This window comes from Staurois parvus, unplaced genomic scaffold (assembly GCF_062004578.1).
Source record: "Staurois parvus isolate SC_StPar_1 unplaced genomic scaffold, SC_StPar_1.0 ptg000790l, whole genome shotgun sequence".
Lineage (NCBI taxonomy): Eukaryota > Metazoa > Chordata > Amphibia > Anura > Ranidae > Staurois > Staurois parvus.
In genome coordinates, this window is record NW_028318586.1 from 30,239 (window position 1) to 48,599 (window position 18,361).

Consider the following 18,361-nt stretch of genomic DNA (forward strand, 5'->3'; position numbering starts at 1 on the left):
CCACTTTAACTGCCTCAAGTGAGAAGGTCCTGGGTTGCAGTGCGAAATACAACTCACAAGCATTCTTGAAAGCTCAGAATTTACATTGGTCCCAGCAAGCATTCCGGAACGGTAACTCTGGGTAGTACCAAAGTGGGTGTAACAGTGGAAGGGGAACTGGCTGGTGCCACTGTAGAGATAGGACTAGGCAATGGATTCTGGTCTGCAGAAGGTGCAGTGGTAGTGAGCAAATGAAGACATCCCTCCAGCTGAAAATATCCCTCCTGCAGATCCTTGACCACTTGCGTAAGTACCGTCATCTGTTGTCACAGGGCCTCTAATGCGGAAGCACCTCTCTCGGCCTCAGACATAATGGCTGGTTGATACTATCATGTATCTGGTGAGAGACGCCAATGGAGAGAGGGCTTCGCTTGTGACTAAGTTCGAGACTCCCCTGAGAGTGGGACAGCAGGAGTCAGGACCAAAGTGGCACAGGTCACCTGTAGGAGTGCTTATTGGTGGTCCACCCAGGAGCACAGCTGATGCACTGAGATGAGGTCTGCAGACAGGTGGCACCTGTGCGAGGTATGCAAGCCCTTCCGGGGAACAGGATTACTGGATAGCCGGTTCAAAGCCAAGATCCAGTACCGGGTGGAGATCAGAAGAGACGTAGTCAGATGGGATAGCTGAGGTCATACACAGAGAAGCAAGAGAGAATATCCGTTAGCCAAGCTGAGGTCATACACAAAAGAGAAAGAGAAAATATCCGTTAGCCAGCCGAGGTCAGGTCAGGGTTTAAGCAGAGAAGACAGGTCCAGGAGCAAGCCGAGTCGGTAACAGGAAATCACAGATCACAGTAGCACAGGAACAGGAAATCACAATTCACAGTAGAACAGGAACAAGGTACTGGGGAGCCAGAGATCAATCAGAACCTGAGAGTAGTGCAGGGCTTCCTTATAAAGGCCGTTTGCCACCAAATTTGAGCCAATGTGAACTTCTGCAGCCATGCAAGGTACTGGCAGGGGTGCCAGGTCTCTTAACACCTCTGCTGAGGACAGAGCCCTGACATCTGTCCCCTCTACCCTCCGGCACCCGCTGAACTGCACCCACAAATGGGCAAGAAGAGCCGGGGAAGCATAGTAGGTACAGGGGAGGTTCACACACACGGGGTGGCAGAGGCTGGCACCTGAAAGGAGAGCCCTGCGGCTTGCCCTCAGCAGGGATAAAGATTAAACACAATACTTGCCCGGCCCCCAGAACTACATGTCCCGGGCGTCGGGTGATGTAAAGTGACCATCCCTGCATGATGAGCCGACATTGACCTCACAGCACTGCCTCAGAGCAAACTAGTCATAGGAAGGATCAGATTTATCATTCCTTGTCTGCAGATCTAATACTCATCAAAACCAGTTCAGAGACCAAACAAACCCAACAGAGAAAAGGGCCCCCGGACCTCAAAATTGTAGTAAACACTAAACAGCCCAAACAAAATGTCTTCCCATGGGGGGAGTAGTTCTTCAATGTCCAGCAACCCTCCTATTCCCCCCTCACATCCACATCCTATTATTGTGTGACCAATACCATCCAAATCATTCTTACTTTCATTTCCCAAAGTTATCCGTCTACAAGGAGACCTGTATAGATCACATGATGGCACCAATGAGGATGGAGGAGGACCGGAGTCACATGACTGAGAAGATACTAAACCTCACCCTGGAGATCATCTACCTGCTGACCGGAGAGGTGAGGAGGATTCTGGGAGGTCACATGACATCACTCTTATCTCTATTAATAAAACACAGACCTGACCGGAGAGGTGAGGAGGATTCTGGGAGGTCACATGACATCACTCTTATCTCTATTAATAAAACACAGACCTGACCGGAGAGGTGAGGAGGATTCTGGGAGTCTAACATGATATTCCTATTGGTTCCTCAATACAGAGATTTCCTCTTCTGAAGTCAGGTGATCATATGACCATCACAGTGCCTCCATGTGACTCCCTAAACCCTGAGAGACAACATGCAGAAGATTCTAGAAGTCACCAAGAAGATGATGGAGCTGCTGACAGGAGAGGTGAGCGGTGCCGGGAATTCTGGGACATTCTCCAATCACTGATCATTATCAGTATCATTAGGATCTGTACATTATCTGCATTGTTACCATTGATAGGATTTGTATTATGCATTCAGAGTGGAATCCTCAAGGATGAGAATATTGTTGTTAAAGAGGAGGATGAGGAGTATGGAGTGATGGAGGAGTTTTCAGAAGGACACAAGGATATGATGGAGCCACCTAATACCAGGAACCCACCAGAGAGATGTCCCCGTCCTCTGTATTCCTGGTATTCCACACAGGAAGATCACACCATCCCTCACCATTACAAGGTTGGTTGTACGGAGCATCTAGAACATGGACTTGTGGAGATAATATTTGTATTTTTCATGTTAGCTTATATTTATATATTATGTGAAATTTCTAATTTTCATGATTTAGGGTGAAGATCTGATAGATATAAAAGTTGAGGTGAAAGCAGAAGAAGAAGAGGCGTATGTGAGGGATGATCAGCAGTCTATGGAGGAGGATGGAATAACGGGGACATTTATAGAGGAGGACACTCCTACAGAGATCAGCACAGGTGGGTCATGAACACTAAATCCATTCCTCCACCCATACTGCTCACTGATTGGTCCAGAGTAGAGTAAACACTTAGAAATATCAGCATGTAAGACACAATTTATGTATCTAGACTGGATTTTTGGAGATTATGGGGTTCAGCTGGCTGCAAAATGTTGATTTTTACCATTAGCTTTAACCTAGGCACCTGGGACATGTATTTTGGGTCTTTGGCCCCATATCTGGTTGTAGCAAGATCTCTGACAGAGCAAGTCCCCCAGGGTTACTTTTTGTTGTCTACTGGCTGTGCCGGGTGGAGGGATATGTCTGTAGTGTCTCAGACCCAAGTCACTGAGTGCAGTCTCAGGAGATGGGAGGCAGCGGTGTGGGATCTCTGCAACTTGTCTACAGTAAACATTTAATCTTCCACTGATTACTGAATACCAATATTATGAGTCCTGACCCTTACACTGTATAATTTATATTGCACATAACATACTCCTGACCCCTGCACTATATACTCTATGTTGTACATTACATACTCCTGACCCCTGCACTATATACTCTATGTTGTACATTGCATACTCCTGACCCCTGCACTATATACTCTATGTTGTACATTACATACTCCTGACCCCTGCACTATATACTCTGTGTTGTACATTACATACTCCTGACCCCTGCACTATATACTCTGTTGTACATTACATACTCCTGACCCCTGCACTATATACTCTATGTTGTACATTACATACTCCTGACCCCTGCACTATATATTCTATGTTGTACATTACATACTCCTGACCCCTGCACTATATACTCTATGTTGTACATTACATACTCCTGACCCCTGCACTATATACTCTATGTTGTACATTACATACTCCTGAGCCCCGCACTATATACTCTATGTTGTACATTACACACTCCTGACCCCTGCACTATATACTCTATGTTGTACATTACATACTCCTGACCCCTGCACTATATACTCTGTTGTACATTACATACTCCTGACCCCTGCACTATATACTCTGTTGTACATTACATACTCCTGACCCCTGCACTATATACTCTATCTTGTATATTCCATTTTCCTGACTTCTGCTCTCCCCCTCCCCCCACTGCTATATATACACATAATATGGATTCTCTTTTGTTCCCCCCATTTCCTCCCAGCTGCACATTTTATATCGGATGATGTGATTGGAGCACAGACTTTTACATGGTGATAATAATGTGATAACATCCTCCAACTTTGGACCCTTAAACAGAAATTGATAGGGTGGAATTGTAAGCTCCTCAGAGACCAAGCTGCCTGATGTGGGCGGAGTCCTGGTTTGGGGGAACCAATCAGCTCCTGTCTAGTAATCCTCTTTGTCTTTGTATTTTAGTCCATGGCCGGGAGATGAGGAAAACCTCCGAGGATTGTCTCACTTTGTCTCCAGACTGGAAAGTAGAAGATGAGGACATCACACAGTCTAGTCCAGGAGAAAACCCGGCTCCCTCCAATGTCCATCCGGCACCACCCAGTGTAGTGTGGACCATCGGATTCCTCGTATCCTGAGGAACCTCAGACTGTGCGGGACCGGGCCGGCCTTCCAACAGGGAAGAGCTTCTCCTGTACTGAGTGCGGGAAGAGGTTCCATTCTAAATCCAATCTTAATGCGCATGAAAGATCTCACACGGGGGAGAAACCGTATTCCTGTCCTGAGTGCGGGAAATGTTTTTCAAGGAAGTCCCATCTTTACAGACATCAGAGATCTCACACGGGAGAGAAGCCATATTCCTGTCCTGAGTGTGGTAAAAGTTTTTCACAGATGTCCCATCTTTTCACACATCAGAGATCTCACACGGGGGAGAAGCCGTATTCCTGTCTTGAGTGCGGGAAATGTTTTTCACAGAAGTCCAATCTTTATAGACATCAGCGATTTCATACAGGTGAGAAGCCATATTCCTGTCCTGAGTGCGGGAAGGATTTCTGTTCTAAATCCAATCTTAATGTGCATAAAAGATCTCACACGGGGGAGAAGCCATATTCTTGTACTGAGTGCAGTAAATGTTTTTCACGGATGTACCAACTTTATAAACATCAGAGATCTCACATGGGGGAGAAGCTATATTCCTGTCCAGAGTGTGGGAAATGTTTTTCAGACAAGTCCAGTCTTCACACACATCAGAGATCTCACACAAAGGAGAAGTCATATTCCTGTCCTGAGTGTGGGAAATGTTTTTCACAGATGTCCAGTCTGCACACACATCAGAGATCTCACACGGGGGAGAAACCATATTCCTGTCCTGAATGCGGGAAATGTTTTTCAATGAAGTTCAGTCTTCACATACATCAGAGATCTCACACAGGGGAGAAGCCGTATTTCTGTCCTGAGTGTGGGAAATGTTTTTCAGAGAAGTCCAGTCTGCACAAACATCAGAGATCTCACACAGGGGAGAAGCCATATTCCTGTTCTGAGTGCGGGAAATGTTTTTCACAGAAGTCCAGTCTGCTCACACATCAGAGATCTCACACAGGGGAGAAGCCGTATTCCTGTCCTGAGTGTGGGAAATGTTTTTCACAGAAGTCCAGTCTGCTCACACATCAGAGATCTCACACAGGGGAGAAGCCATATTCCTGTCCTGAGTGTGAGAAATGTTTTTCAGAGAAGTCCAGTCTGCTCAAACATCGGAGATCTCACACAGGGGAGAAGCCATATTCCTGTCCTGAGTGCGGGAAATGTTTTTCATGGAGGTCCAATCTCTCCAAACATCAGAGATCTCACACAGGGAAGTAGTCACTTTCCTGTCCTGAATGAGGGAAATGTTCCTCGCTGAAGTGCTGTCTTCCTGTACATCAGGGGTCACACACAACCCTGGAGGTGTATTAGAGCCTTGAGTGTGGGAAATGTCTTCTAGATGAATGTTGCTGGACATCCCAGCTCTCATGTGGGGAAGAAGCACACTTTGATATACACGTCAGATACAGGTAAAACTCGAAAAATTAGAATATCGTGCAAAAGTTCATTTATGTCAGTAATGCAACAAAGGTGAAACTAATATATGAGACTCATTCCATGCAAAGCAAGATAGTTCAAGCCGTGATTTGTCATCATTGTGATGATTATGGCTTACAGCTCATGAAAACCCCAAATCCACAATCTCAGAAAATGAGAATCTTGTGAAAAGGTGGGATAATCTCGGCTCAAAGTGTCCCACTCTAATCAGCTCATTCAGCCATAACACCTGCAAAGTGTTCCTGAGCCTTTAAATGGTCTCTCAGTCTGGTTCAGTAGGAATCACAATCATGGGAAGGACTGCTGACCTGACACCATCACTGACACCCTCCATAAGGAGGGAAAGCCTCAAAAGTTAATTGCAGAAGAAGTTGGATGTTCCCAAAGTGCTGTATCGAAGCACATTAATAGAAAGTTATGTGGAAGGAAAAAGTGTGGAAGAAAAAGGTGCACAAGCAGCAGGGATGACCGCAGCCTGGAGAGGATTGTCAGGAAAAGGCCATTCAAAAGTGTTGAGGACTTTCACAAGGAGTGGACTGAGGCTGGAGTCAGTGCATCAAGAGCCCCCACACACAGACGGATCCTGGACATGGGCTTCAAATGTCATATTCCTCTTGTCAAGCCGCTCCTGAACAACAAACAACGTCAGAAGCGTGTTACCTGGGCTAAAGAAAAACAGACCTGGTCTGGTGCTCAGTGGTCCAAAGTCCTCTTTTCTGATGAGAGCAACTTTTTCATGTCATTTGGAAACCAAGGACCCCGAGTATGGAGGAAGAATGGAGAGGCCCAAGGACCCCGAGTATGGAGGAAGAATGGAGAGGCCCAAGGACCCCGAGTATGGAGGAAGAATGGAGAGGCCCAAGGACCCCGATTATGGAGGAAGAGTGGAGAGGCCCAAGGACCCCGAGTATGGAGGAAGAATGGAGAGGCCCAAGGACCCCGAGTATGGAGGAAGAATGGAGAGGCCCAAGGACTCCGAGTATGGAGGAAGAATGGAGAGGCCCAAGGACCCGGAGTATGGAGGAAGAATGGAGAGGCCCAAGGACCCCAAGTATGGAGGAAGAATGGAGAGGCCCAAGGACCCGGAGTATGGAGGAAGAATGGAGAGGCCCAAGGACCCCGAGTATGGAGGTAGAATGGAGAGGCACAAGGACCCCGAGTATGGAGGAAGAATGGAGAGGCCCAAGGACCCCGAGTATGGAGGAAGAATGGAGAGGCCCAAGGACCCCGAGTATGGAGGAAGAATGGAGAGGCACAAGGACCCCGAGTATGGAGGAAGAATGGAGAGGCACAAGGACCCCGAGTATGGAGCAAGAATGGAGAGGCACAAGGACCCCTAGTATGGAGGAAGAATGGAGAGGCCCAAGGACCCCGAGTATGGAGGAAGAATGGAGAGGCCCAAGGACCCCGAGTATGGAGGAAGAATGGAGAGGCACAAGGACCCCGAGTATGGAGGAAGAATGGAGAGGCACACACTGCAAGATGCTTGAAGTCCAGTGTGAAGTTTCCACAGTCTGTGTTGATTTGGGGAGCCATGTCATCTGCTGGTGTTGGTCCACTGTGCTTCATTAAGTCCAGGGTCAACGCAGCCGTCTAGCAGGAGATTTTGGAGCACTTCATGCTTCCTTCCGCAGACGAGCTTTATGGGGAGGCTGACTTCATTTTCCAGCAGGACTTGGCACCGCCCACACTGCCAAAAGCACCAAAATCTGGTCCAATGACCGTGGGATTACTGTGCTTGATTGGCCAGCAAACTTGCCTGACCTGAACCCCATAGAGAATCTATGGGGCATTGCCAAGAGAAAGATGAGAGACATGAGACCGAACAATGCAGAAGAGCTGAAGGCCGCTATTGAAGCATCCTGGTCTTCCATAACACCTCAGCAGTGCCACAGGCTGATAGCTTCCATGCCACGCCGCATTGAGGCAGTAATTGCTGCAAAAGGGGCCCAAACCAAGTACTGAGTACATATGCAGCTTCTACTTTTCAGAGGTGCGATATTGTTCTATGTACAATCCGTGTTTTATTGATTGCATGGAATATTCTCATTTTCTGAGATTGTGGATTTGGGGTTTTCATGAGCTGTAAGCCATAATCATCACAATGATGACAAATCACGGCTTGAACTATCTTGCTTTGCATGGAATGAGTCTCATATATTAGTTTCACCTTTTAAGTTGCTGCACTGAAATACATGAACTTTTGCACCTTATTCTCATTTTTCGAGTTTCATCTGTATACCTCATGGCTGATCTTCATCATGGAAGAAACAGTTCATAAGGAGATCAGAGGCCCCCAAAGACATGGATGAAGTGTGGGACCGGTTTGGTCATTGATAGCAAGAGAAGAATAAAAATGGAGTCCTGCCCTGTGATTGGCTGAGTACATTTTGTGGTGGGAGATTTCACAAACACTTGGAGGTCTATGGAGAACAATGTTGAACGGATGTGACCAGCATTCTCCAGCTGGGAGGAGTTTTGGCCATATTTTATTTCTTATGATCATTGGCTCCATCTAGTGGCCATAATATCATATTGGGCTAGTTTTACTGATGGAGATATTTCAGAAAAATCACCTCATTGTGGCCACTAGATGGAGCCGGCGATCATAGGAAATCACTGTGTTACTCAACATAGGGCCGGATGTTGTCACAGGAGGAGGAATGATTGTCTCATTGGTCCAATGAATGTTCTATAAATAGAGCCCTTGGTTTCCTTCATCAGACAAGGCTCCATACTAATCCCTGAGGTCATACTCCCGCACTCTGAAGTCATACTCCTGCACTCTGAGGTCACACTCCTGCACTCTGAGGTCATACTCCCGCACTCTGAGGTCATACTCCCACACTCTGAGGTCACACTCTGAGGTCATACCCCCGCACTCTGAGGTCACACTCCGGCACCCTGAGGTCACACTCCCGCACTCTGAGCTCATACTCCCGCACTCTGAGGTCATACTCCCTCACTCTGAGGTCATACTCCCTCACCCTGAGGTCATACTCCCTCACCCTGATGTCACACTCCTGCACTCTGAGGTCACACTCCCGCACTCTGAGCTCATACTCCCGCACTCTGAGGTCACACTCCCTCACCCTGAGGTCACACTCCCGCACTCTGAGCTCATACTCCCACACTCTGAGGTCACACTCCCGCACTCTCAACTCATACTCCCGCACTCTGAGGTCACACTCCCGCACCCTGAGGTCATACTCCCGCACTCTGAGGTCACACTCCCGCACCCTGAGGTCATACTCCCGCACTCTGAGCTCATACTCCCGCACTCTGAGGTCACACTCCCGCACTCTGAGGTCACACTCCCGCACCCTGAGGTCATACTCCCGCACTCTGAGGTCACACTCCCGCACCCTGAGGTCATACTCCCGCACTCTGAGGTCACACTCCCGCACTCTGACCCCAGCAGAGTGATCCCATCTAGCTCACATTGACCTTTTCACTGACAGAGCTAGTTTTTCATTTTTTTTGCATGCATATTAAAATGCAGATTTTGGGCCTCAAGATTATTTAAACCCCCAAACATAAATTTCATGACAGCAGAGGCCCTGGAGAATACAGTGGTGATAGTTCTGATTTTTTTAATGTCACATGATATTAGTTCCATCAGTACAAAATGCACTAAATGTAATTTTTGAGAACCCAAATACTTTATTTCACCAATTGTTTAGTAATATATAAAAGATGAGGTTGTGCCGAGTCAATAGAAACCCAACATGTCCAGCCCTAAAATGGGGTGTGCCATTGAGATGATGAAAAAGGTTGTTACTGAAAAATGGTCCCTAGATGGCACTTGAACCCTTTCCCTGCCATGGATGTACTGATGTCCTACTGACCTACAGAACTGCTTCCAGCTACAACATACTGTCATGGCTTTCCCCCTTCTGCTATGAGTGCCTGGTCTGCTGAGCTTCCCTCCACTCCACAGCCCCTCTGCCTGTCCTCTAAGATTGATCTCCACAGCTCTAACATCCCCCCACAGTACTGATCCCTCCACAAAACTGATCCCCCACAGCACTGTTCCCCCCTCCCCCGCAGCACTGATCCCCCCACAGCACCCATCCCCCAACAGCACTGATCCTCCCACAGTACTGATCCTCCCACAGTACTGATCCTCCCACAGCACTGATCCCCTCACAGCATCCATTCCTCTGCAGCACCAATCCATCTGGCTCCCCTGCATCTGGCTTCTCCTTTCCCCTCCCATTGGCTTCAGCTGCTGCAGGGGAGCCACAAGGAGATCAATCACTAAAACTCCCTCCCTGTGCTGGGACCTCCTTCCGATGCCCCAGCCTCCATCTGTGCAGTGCTGCTGTCTGACTTCCCCTCCTGCCCCCCACACTGGCTGCAGCTTCTGGATGGAGTGTGGGGGGGTTGGCATGTCATGTTTACCAGCCCCTTCCTAAATTGATTTGGTGAATGATCGATACCAATCACTCTTGTGTTCATTCACTGAAGTATAGTAAAGTGTGTTTCCTGGGCTTCAGTTTTGTGAATGAATAGGAGCCTCTGTACAGAATCTTCCTACAAATCCCTCCCATAGAACAATGTTGGAGATAACAGCAGTATTGTCCTCACCAATCACAGCCCAGATATTTCCCAGTACAGGTCAAGAGGGGGAGGGGTTATAGTACAATAAGGGGCCCATAGACATGACATGACAGAGACCCTCATAGATATGACTTTGTCATCTGATCTATCAGGAAATGACCAGATTGGGGGACAGTCTCATGTCTGGGGGGTACCTGCACACAGTGTGGGCTCCTCAGGGAATTTTGTGATTGGACAGGGCAGAATACCCTATAGGTCCCCCTCATAAACCAACACTGGGAGGAGTCTGTGTACTCCTCCCCCTCCCCTCTGCATACAATTAAACTAGACCTGTCATGAGAGCAATATGTAGAAATCCTCCAAACCATCAGGAGACAGGAAAAGAGGATAAAAGACCATGGAAGAGATGGGACTGAGTGTAGTGATGGATACCAGAAGGTGGGAGATGGTTCTAGAAGATGGGGAGAAGTACGGTGCATGTACTCACATCTGGGAGGTTGTGGGGAACCCATCCAGGGATCAGACAACCTATCTGAGGACTTGTGGAGAATATGTCCCTCTCCTCACTGAAGTCAATGGGTGGTCACCCTCCATGGTCATCAGGGAATTCCGGATCATCATATACTAAGCAGGATTTGGATCCCGATGGAGAACTTTCACCCCAAGAAAAAATGAGGGTGAGGTCAGCAGAGGAGCCCATAGTAAAGGAGGAAACTCTGAAATGTTTTCTTCAGAAGGTCGGAGTTTACTGGACAAGTGAATGTAAAATACACCATCAACGCGTTTCATGGCTTCAAAGTGTCACTTCATCAGGACAGGTGTAAGAAGACGATATAAAAATAGGGAATGAAGTAACAGTCCAGTATATGGTATTATAAAGACCCGAGTCACATACAATTCATGGACAGGACTGAGATTTATAGCATTCAGGATTTGTATGATGTTAGACAAGGTGAAGAGATATATGGAGAGGATGATCAATACATGGAGAAATCAATCTATTCTATCATAGAAGGGAATCAATAGATCAATCAATGACATCAACCAATCAATAAGATCCATTTCATGGGATAGATTTATCATTCTGTGCACTGGTTATGTTGGAGGATCAAACCGTGATCACTGGATATTGGAAACATTCCTATTGATCTGATGATTGCTGGCATGGATTCCTGATTGATTATTGCTGGGAATAAAGTCCAATAAACACGCAGATTTGATGGGATTATTGATAGAAAAATCTCTTCATATTCCATGGAATAAATATGTGTAGAATAGTTTGGATTTGATGGAATAAATCTCTATAAAAAGACTTTGTGGGGTTTGTTGGATCTTTTCTATTCCTCTCTAGGTCTGGATTTCAGGAAGAAGAAACAATTCCTCCAATTTCTAGTGGATGGTGAGGAGGGGAGAGATTTGGGGGAGTTTTGTACATACAGGAGGTAATAGAGAGAATCCGGCTAGTAATTGATGAGAGGAGATTTCACTGGAGAGTTCCATTGGAGAGAATTCAGGGCTGGGGGCACTGCTGGGGCCTGGAGGGTTCTTATTGGACCACCAGTACATGTGTCATATTAATCTGGGGGTGTGCACTGCTGGGGCCTGGAGGGTTCTGATTGGACCACCAGTACCTGTGTTGTATTAATCTGGTGGTGTGTGTTTTATCATTGGAATGATTCTGGAAAGATGACCTGCAGATGTACACATGGGGGGTGTCCCGGGGGGGTTACAATGTAGAGGGTGGAGAGAGAATACTGTACAGTGTGTAATAATATATTTGGAAAGCTGCCCCTATATACGATGGTGTAAAATCTAGTTGCAGAGCGCCCCCTACATACAATGGTGTCATAGGGAGTCCTCTTCCTGATCCTGTTCTGCTGACTAGAGATGAGCGAATCGAACATGACGAAGTGGAATTCGTTCCGAAGATTTGGAAAAATTAAATTCGCGACGAATCCGAAGATTAGCAAACTTCGGATGCACGAATCGAATTTTCCCAAAAATGGCGGCGACATGTGTGGCGACAGGAGAAAATGGACAGAGAAGATGGGGCGGGGATCTCTGGGAAGGCGCGCAGACAAGGCGCGCTGACCCATAATGCATTCATGAGTCATGAATCATGACATGTGATCGCATTAGCCAATCAGCAGCCAGCCAGCCAGCACTGTGTAATGGTGGAGCTATAAATTGCGGCCATCTTAGAATTCTCCATTAGCCTCCGGTCATTCAAGAGAGACAGACCTCTGTGTATTGAGGGACAGAGTTAGGGCCACAGAGACTTTAGGGCCACAGAATCGTTACTCAGGGACACAGAATTGTTACTCAGGGACACAGAATCGTTACTCAGGGACACAGAATCGTTACTCAGGGACACAGAATCGTTACTCAGGGCCACAGAATCGTTACTCAGGGCCACAGCTATCAAAGAATCGAAAATTTAAAGTGACATACACCCTTTTTTTTTTTTGGTGGCTGTCGTGCACAGTTGGTGCTGCAGTTTGCCGATTGTGCAAAATAAACTGACTTTCTGCTTCACAACCACTATTGTACGTTCAAAGAGTTAGATCCATTTACACGCCGGCTGGCGGTAATATTTTTTGGGTGATTAGTGCATTCCAGTGACATAAACGTACAGTTTCCAGCCAACGGCAAGCTGCAATTGACCGATTGTGCAAAATAAACTGACTTTCTGCTTCACAACCACTATTGTACGTTCAAAGAGTTAAATCCATTTACACGCCGGCTGGCGGTAATATTTTTTGGGTGATTAGTGCATTCCAGTGACACAAACGTACAGTTTCCAGCCAACGGCAAGCTGCAATTGACCGATTGTGTACAATAAACTGACTTTCTGCTTCACAACCACTATTGTACGTTCAAAGAGTTAAATCCATTTACACGCCGGGTGGCGGTAATATTTTTTGGGTGATTAGTGCATTCCAGTGACATAAATGTACAGTTTCCAGCCAACGGCAAGCTGCAATTGACCGATTGTGCAAAATAAACTGACTTTCTGCTTCACAACCACTATTGTACGTTCAAAGAGTTAAATCCATTTACACGCCGGCTGGCGGTAATATTTTTTGGGTGATTAGTGCATTCCAGTGACCCAAATGTACAGTTTCCAGCCAACGGCAAGCTGCAATTGACCGATTGTGTACAATAAACTGACTTTCTGCTTCACAACCACTATTGTACGTTCAAAGAGTTAGATCCATTTACACGCCGGGTGGCGGTAATTTTTTTTGGGTGATTAGTGCATTCCAGTGACATAAACGTACAGTTTCCAGCCAACGGCAAGCTGCAATTGACCGATTGTGTACAATAAACTGACTTTCTGCTTCACAACCACTATTGTACGTTCAAAGAGTTAGATCCATTTACACGCCGGGTGGCGGTAATATTTTTTGGGTGATTAGTGCATTCCAGTGACATAAACGTACAGTTTCCAGCCAACGGCAAGCTGCAATTGACCGATTGTGCTAAATAAACTGACTTTCTGCTTCACAACCACTATTGCAAGTTCAAAGAGTTAAATCCATTTACACGCCGGCTGGCGGTAATATTTTTTGGGTGATTAGTGCATTCCAGTGACACAAACGTACAGTTTCCAGCCAACGGCAAGCTGCAATTGACCGATTGTGTACAATAAACTGACTTTCTGCTTCACAACCACTATTGTACGTTCAAAGAGTTAGATCCATTTACACGCCGGGTGGCGGTAATTTTTTTTGGGTGATTAGTGCATTCCAGTGACATAAACGTACAGTTTCCAGCCAACAGCAAGCTGCAATTGACCGATTGTGTACAATAAACTGACTTTCTGCTTCACAACCACTATTGTACGTTCAAAGAGTTAAATCCATTTACACGCCGGCTGGCGGTAATATTTTTTGGGTGATTAGTGCATTCCAGTGACACAAACGTACAGTTTCCAGCCAACGGCAAGCTGCAATTGACCGATTGTGTACAATAAACTGACTTTCTGCTTCACAACCACTATTGTACGTTCAAAGAGTTAGATCCATTTACACGCCGGGTGGCGGTAATTTTTTTTGGGTGATTAGTGCATTCCAGTGACATAAACGTACAGTTTCCAGCCAACAGCAAGCTGCAATTGACCGATTGTGTACAATAAACTGACTTTCTGCTTCACAACCACTATTGTACGTTCAAAGAGTTAAATCCATTTACACGCCGGCTGGCGGTAATATTTTTTGGGTGATTAGTGCATTCCAGTGACATAAACGTACAGTTTCCAGCCAACGGCAAGCTGCAATTGACCGATTGTGCAAAATAAACTGACTTTCTGCTTCACAACCACTATTGTACGTTCAAAGAGTTAGATCCATTTACACGCCGGGTGGCGGTAATTTTTTTTGGGTGATTAGTGCATTCCAGTGACATAAACGTACAGTTTCCAGCCAACGGCAAGCTGCAATTGACCGATTGTGTACAATAAACTGACTTTCTGCTTCACAACCACTATTGTACATTCAAAGAGTTAAATCCATTTACACGCCGGCTGGCGGTAATATTTTTTGGGTGATTAGTGCATTCCAGTGACACAAACGTACAGTTTCCAGCCAACGGCAAGCTGCAATTGACTGATTGTGTACAATAAACTGACTTTCTGCTTCACAACCACTATTGTTCGTTCAAAGAGTTAGATCCATTTACACGCCGGGTGGCGGTAATATTTTTTGGGTGATTAGTGCATTCCAGTGACATAAACGTACAGTTTCCAGCCAACGGCAAGCTGCAATTGACCGATTGTGCTAAATAAACTGACTTTCTGCTTCACAACCACTATTGTACGTTCAAAGAGTTAAATCCATTTACACGCCGGCTGGCGGTAATATTTTTTGGGTGATTAGTGCATTCCAGTGACACAAACGTACAGTTTCCAGCCAACGGCAAGCTGCAATTGACCGATTGTATACAATAAACTGACTTTCTGCTTCACAACCACTATTGTACGTTCAAAGAGTTAGATCCATTTAGACGCCGGGTGGCGGTAATATTTTTTGGGTGATTAGTGCATTCCAGTGACATAAACGTACAGTTTCCAGCCAACGGCAAGCTGCAATTGACCGATTGTGCTAAATAAACTGACTTTCTGCTTCACAACCACTATTGTACGTTCAAAGAGTTAAATACGGTTTTATTTTTGGGGTGTTTATTGAATTAAAGAGTATATCAGACAACATGCAGAGGAGTGGCAGAGGAGGCAATGTTTCAGGAGCGAGCAGACGTGGCAGCAGAGGAAGGGGTCGAGGCAGCACTAGTCGCAGCCAGAGGCCAGTGCTCCCGGTGTCATCCAGCGGTCGTGTCTCCACCGACAACCCTGCCGTCATCGATTGGTTGACTCGGTCATCTTCCTCTTCCCAGGTCACCTCTGACACCTACAGCCAACGGTCGGTGGGTACGTCAGACACAACCGTTAGTTGGCATGGCCCGGGAGCAAGCCCACTGAAATCACGTGTCCTCGACCTGCCCCTGTCCTTTGCTGTTCCCTCACCAAGCGAAGTATCGCATGCTGTGGGCTCAGCCCCACTGTACAGTGAGGAAGAGCTAACAGAGGGCGGTCAGGAACGTGGGGAGACATCCGCCTCTTCAGCAGCCAGGCGAAGAAGTACTGGCGAGGAGAGTGGCTCGGTAGCCGGTCTAGAGACAGGTCTGTCTCCTGACCCACACGCAGCCGAGGGGGCTAGTAGTGACGCGGAGACCCTAATTGATGATGATGAGGCTGATCGCACTTGGCAGCCTCGTCGTCATCAGGCTATTGCTTCCGCATCATCAGGAGAAGAGGGTGCCAGCTTGCCAGCGAGCAAAACAGTCGGTGGGTTGCCCAGGAGGCAGCAGGGTCGCAGCAGTGTCAGTGGAGCCAAACGGCCACGGAGTAGAGCACCAGCTCCACTGCAGCCTACCACCACGGCCAGTAGTGGTGCCGGTGTGCACGGAGGAAGCAGCAGTCAGCCAGTGAGGAGTAGCGGGGGCAAAGTTTCCTACTCGGCGGTGTGGCAATTTTTCGTCAAGCCGCCCGAGGAAGTAAACGTAGCCATATGTCGACTATGTGGCCAGAAAGTCAAGCGTGGCCAGGGGGCCCATGTTGGGACTACAGCGTTGCGGCAGCATATGCAGCGTCGCCATTTGGTGGCCTGGGAAAACCGTGATAAAGATACGGCGGTTCTGCCTGCCCCAGCCCCCGCTCCATCACACGCTCCGTTACTTGCTCCGTCACCCGACGTCAATCGCCCTCTATCAGCCAGTCAAGGCTCCAACACCTCTGCTGAGGGGAGTTGTCGCTCGTTGGCATCTTCCGCTCGTTCAGATGCTCCTTCTCCTGCTACTCCTCTTCACGGATTCCGTCAGCAGTCTTTCTTGGAATCCGTTTCCAAGAGACAACAGTTTGCGAGCACGCACCCGACGGTGCAGAAGCTGATGGAGTGGTGGACTCAGCACCTTTCCGAGAAATGATGGCTTGTGCCGAGCCGCGGTGGAGAGTGCCAAGCCGGCATTTCTTCGCCAAAAAGGCAGTGCCAGCCCTGCATTCACATGTAGAAGAGATGGTGGGCCAGTCTTTGAGCATGTCGGTCTCTGCCAAAGTGCACGGCAGCGCCGACGTGTGGAGCTGTAACTACGGTCAGGGACAGTACATGTCATTTACGGCCCACTGGGTGAACGTGGTGCCGGCACAGCCGCACCAGCAACTTGGACAGGTCACGCCGCTTTTGCCTCCACATTTGCACGTCCTTGGTCCAGCAAAGATGTCCGCCTCTACCACCTCTTCTTTCGCCGTGTCCTCAGCCGCCACCCCCGTGCCAATTCCCATTACCCGACCGGCATATCACATGTGCAGGGCACAACGGTGTCACGCTGTGCTGCACCTGGTATGCCTTGGCGAACGTAGTCACACAGGGGAGGAACTTCTGAGTGTAATGAACAGAGAAATCGACAGATGGCTGTCTCCGCGCAAACTGAAAATCGGAACCATGTTGACCGACAACGGAAAGAACATGGTGTCTGCTCTGCGTCAAGGAAGGTTGTGCCATGCGCCATGCATGGCTCACGTGTTCAATCTGGTTGTCAAGCGGTTCCTAAAATCCACCATCCCACTGCAAGACATCCTTAAAATGTCACGTAAACTTTGCATGCATTTCAGCCATTCCTACACCGCAAAGCACACCCTCCTTGAGCTGCAGCGGCAGAACGGAATTCCACAGCATCGCCTGATCTGCGACGTTGCAACAAGGTGGAATTCAACCCTACACATGTTAGACCGCCTTTACGAGCAGCGAAAGGCCATCACCGATTTCCTGATGTTACAAGCGGATAAAGGTACTCCCCTGTGTAACTTCGATGTCAGCCATTGGCAGCTCATGCGTGACACCTGCCGCTTGCTCAGGCCCTTTGAGGAGGCCACGCTATTCGTGAGTCGGCAGGACTATGGGATGAACGACGTCATTCCTCTGTTGCACGTCCTGGAACAAATGCTGTTAACAATGGCTGGTCAGGGTGCGGTAGACGTGGCGCACAGATCTCAACGCCACATGACCCCTGTGGGGGCAGGACAGGAAGAAGAGGAGGAGGTAGAGGAGGACATTGGTGCTCAGGAATTATTGAGTGAAATGGGTGGTTTTTCCACTCAGCGGACAGGAGTGGAGGAGCAGGAGCATCTGGGAGAGGAGGAGGAGGAGGAGACAGAGGACCCAGACGCACCGTGGCAGTATGCTGTGGAGATGGAGGCAGGGAGTCCCTCGCATTCCTTGGCACAAATGGCCCATAGCATGCTCGCTTGCTTGCGTAGCGACAGCCGAATAATAACCATCAGACAGAGGGATGACTTTTGGCTGTCCACCTTGTTGGACCCTCGCTATCGTTCAAAAATGGTGGCCTTTTTCACACCTGCTGAGAGGGAGGCCAAAATAACGTACTATAAAAACCACCTATGTAGTCAGCTGGTCTCTGCCTTTGTGCGCCAACGTCCATCCTCAGACACTGTGGGCCCTGTGCGCTCGCGTTCCGCTGCCATGGCAGCAGGGCAGGGGTGGGGTGGTAGGAGCAGTGGCAGCTCCACCAGCAGCGGCTGCCTCAGTCTGCAGTCGATGATGAGTAGCTTTCTTCACCAGCGCAGTGAGGAAACTACTAACCAGCCGCAGCAGCAGCAGCAGCATCAGGTGGACCTGGAGCAG

At 47.9% G+C, this 18,361-nt stretch overlaps 1 protein-coding gene across 1 annotated transcript in view; it reads right to left on the reverse strand.

The window, feature by feature from the left end:
• Positions 1-18,361, reverse strand: part of LOC149444301 (uncharacterized) — a 47,978-nt gene that overhangs the window by 18,645 nt on the left and 10,972 nt on the right. The gene's annotated exons all lie outside the window — the stretch shown is intronic.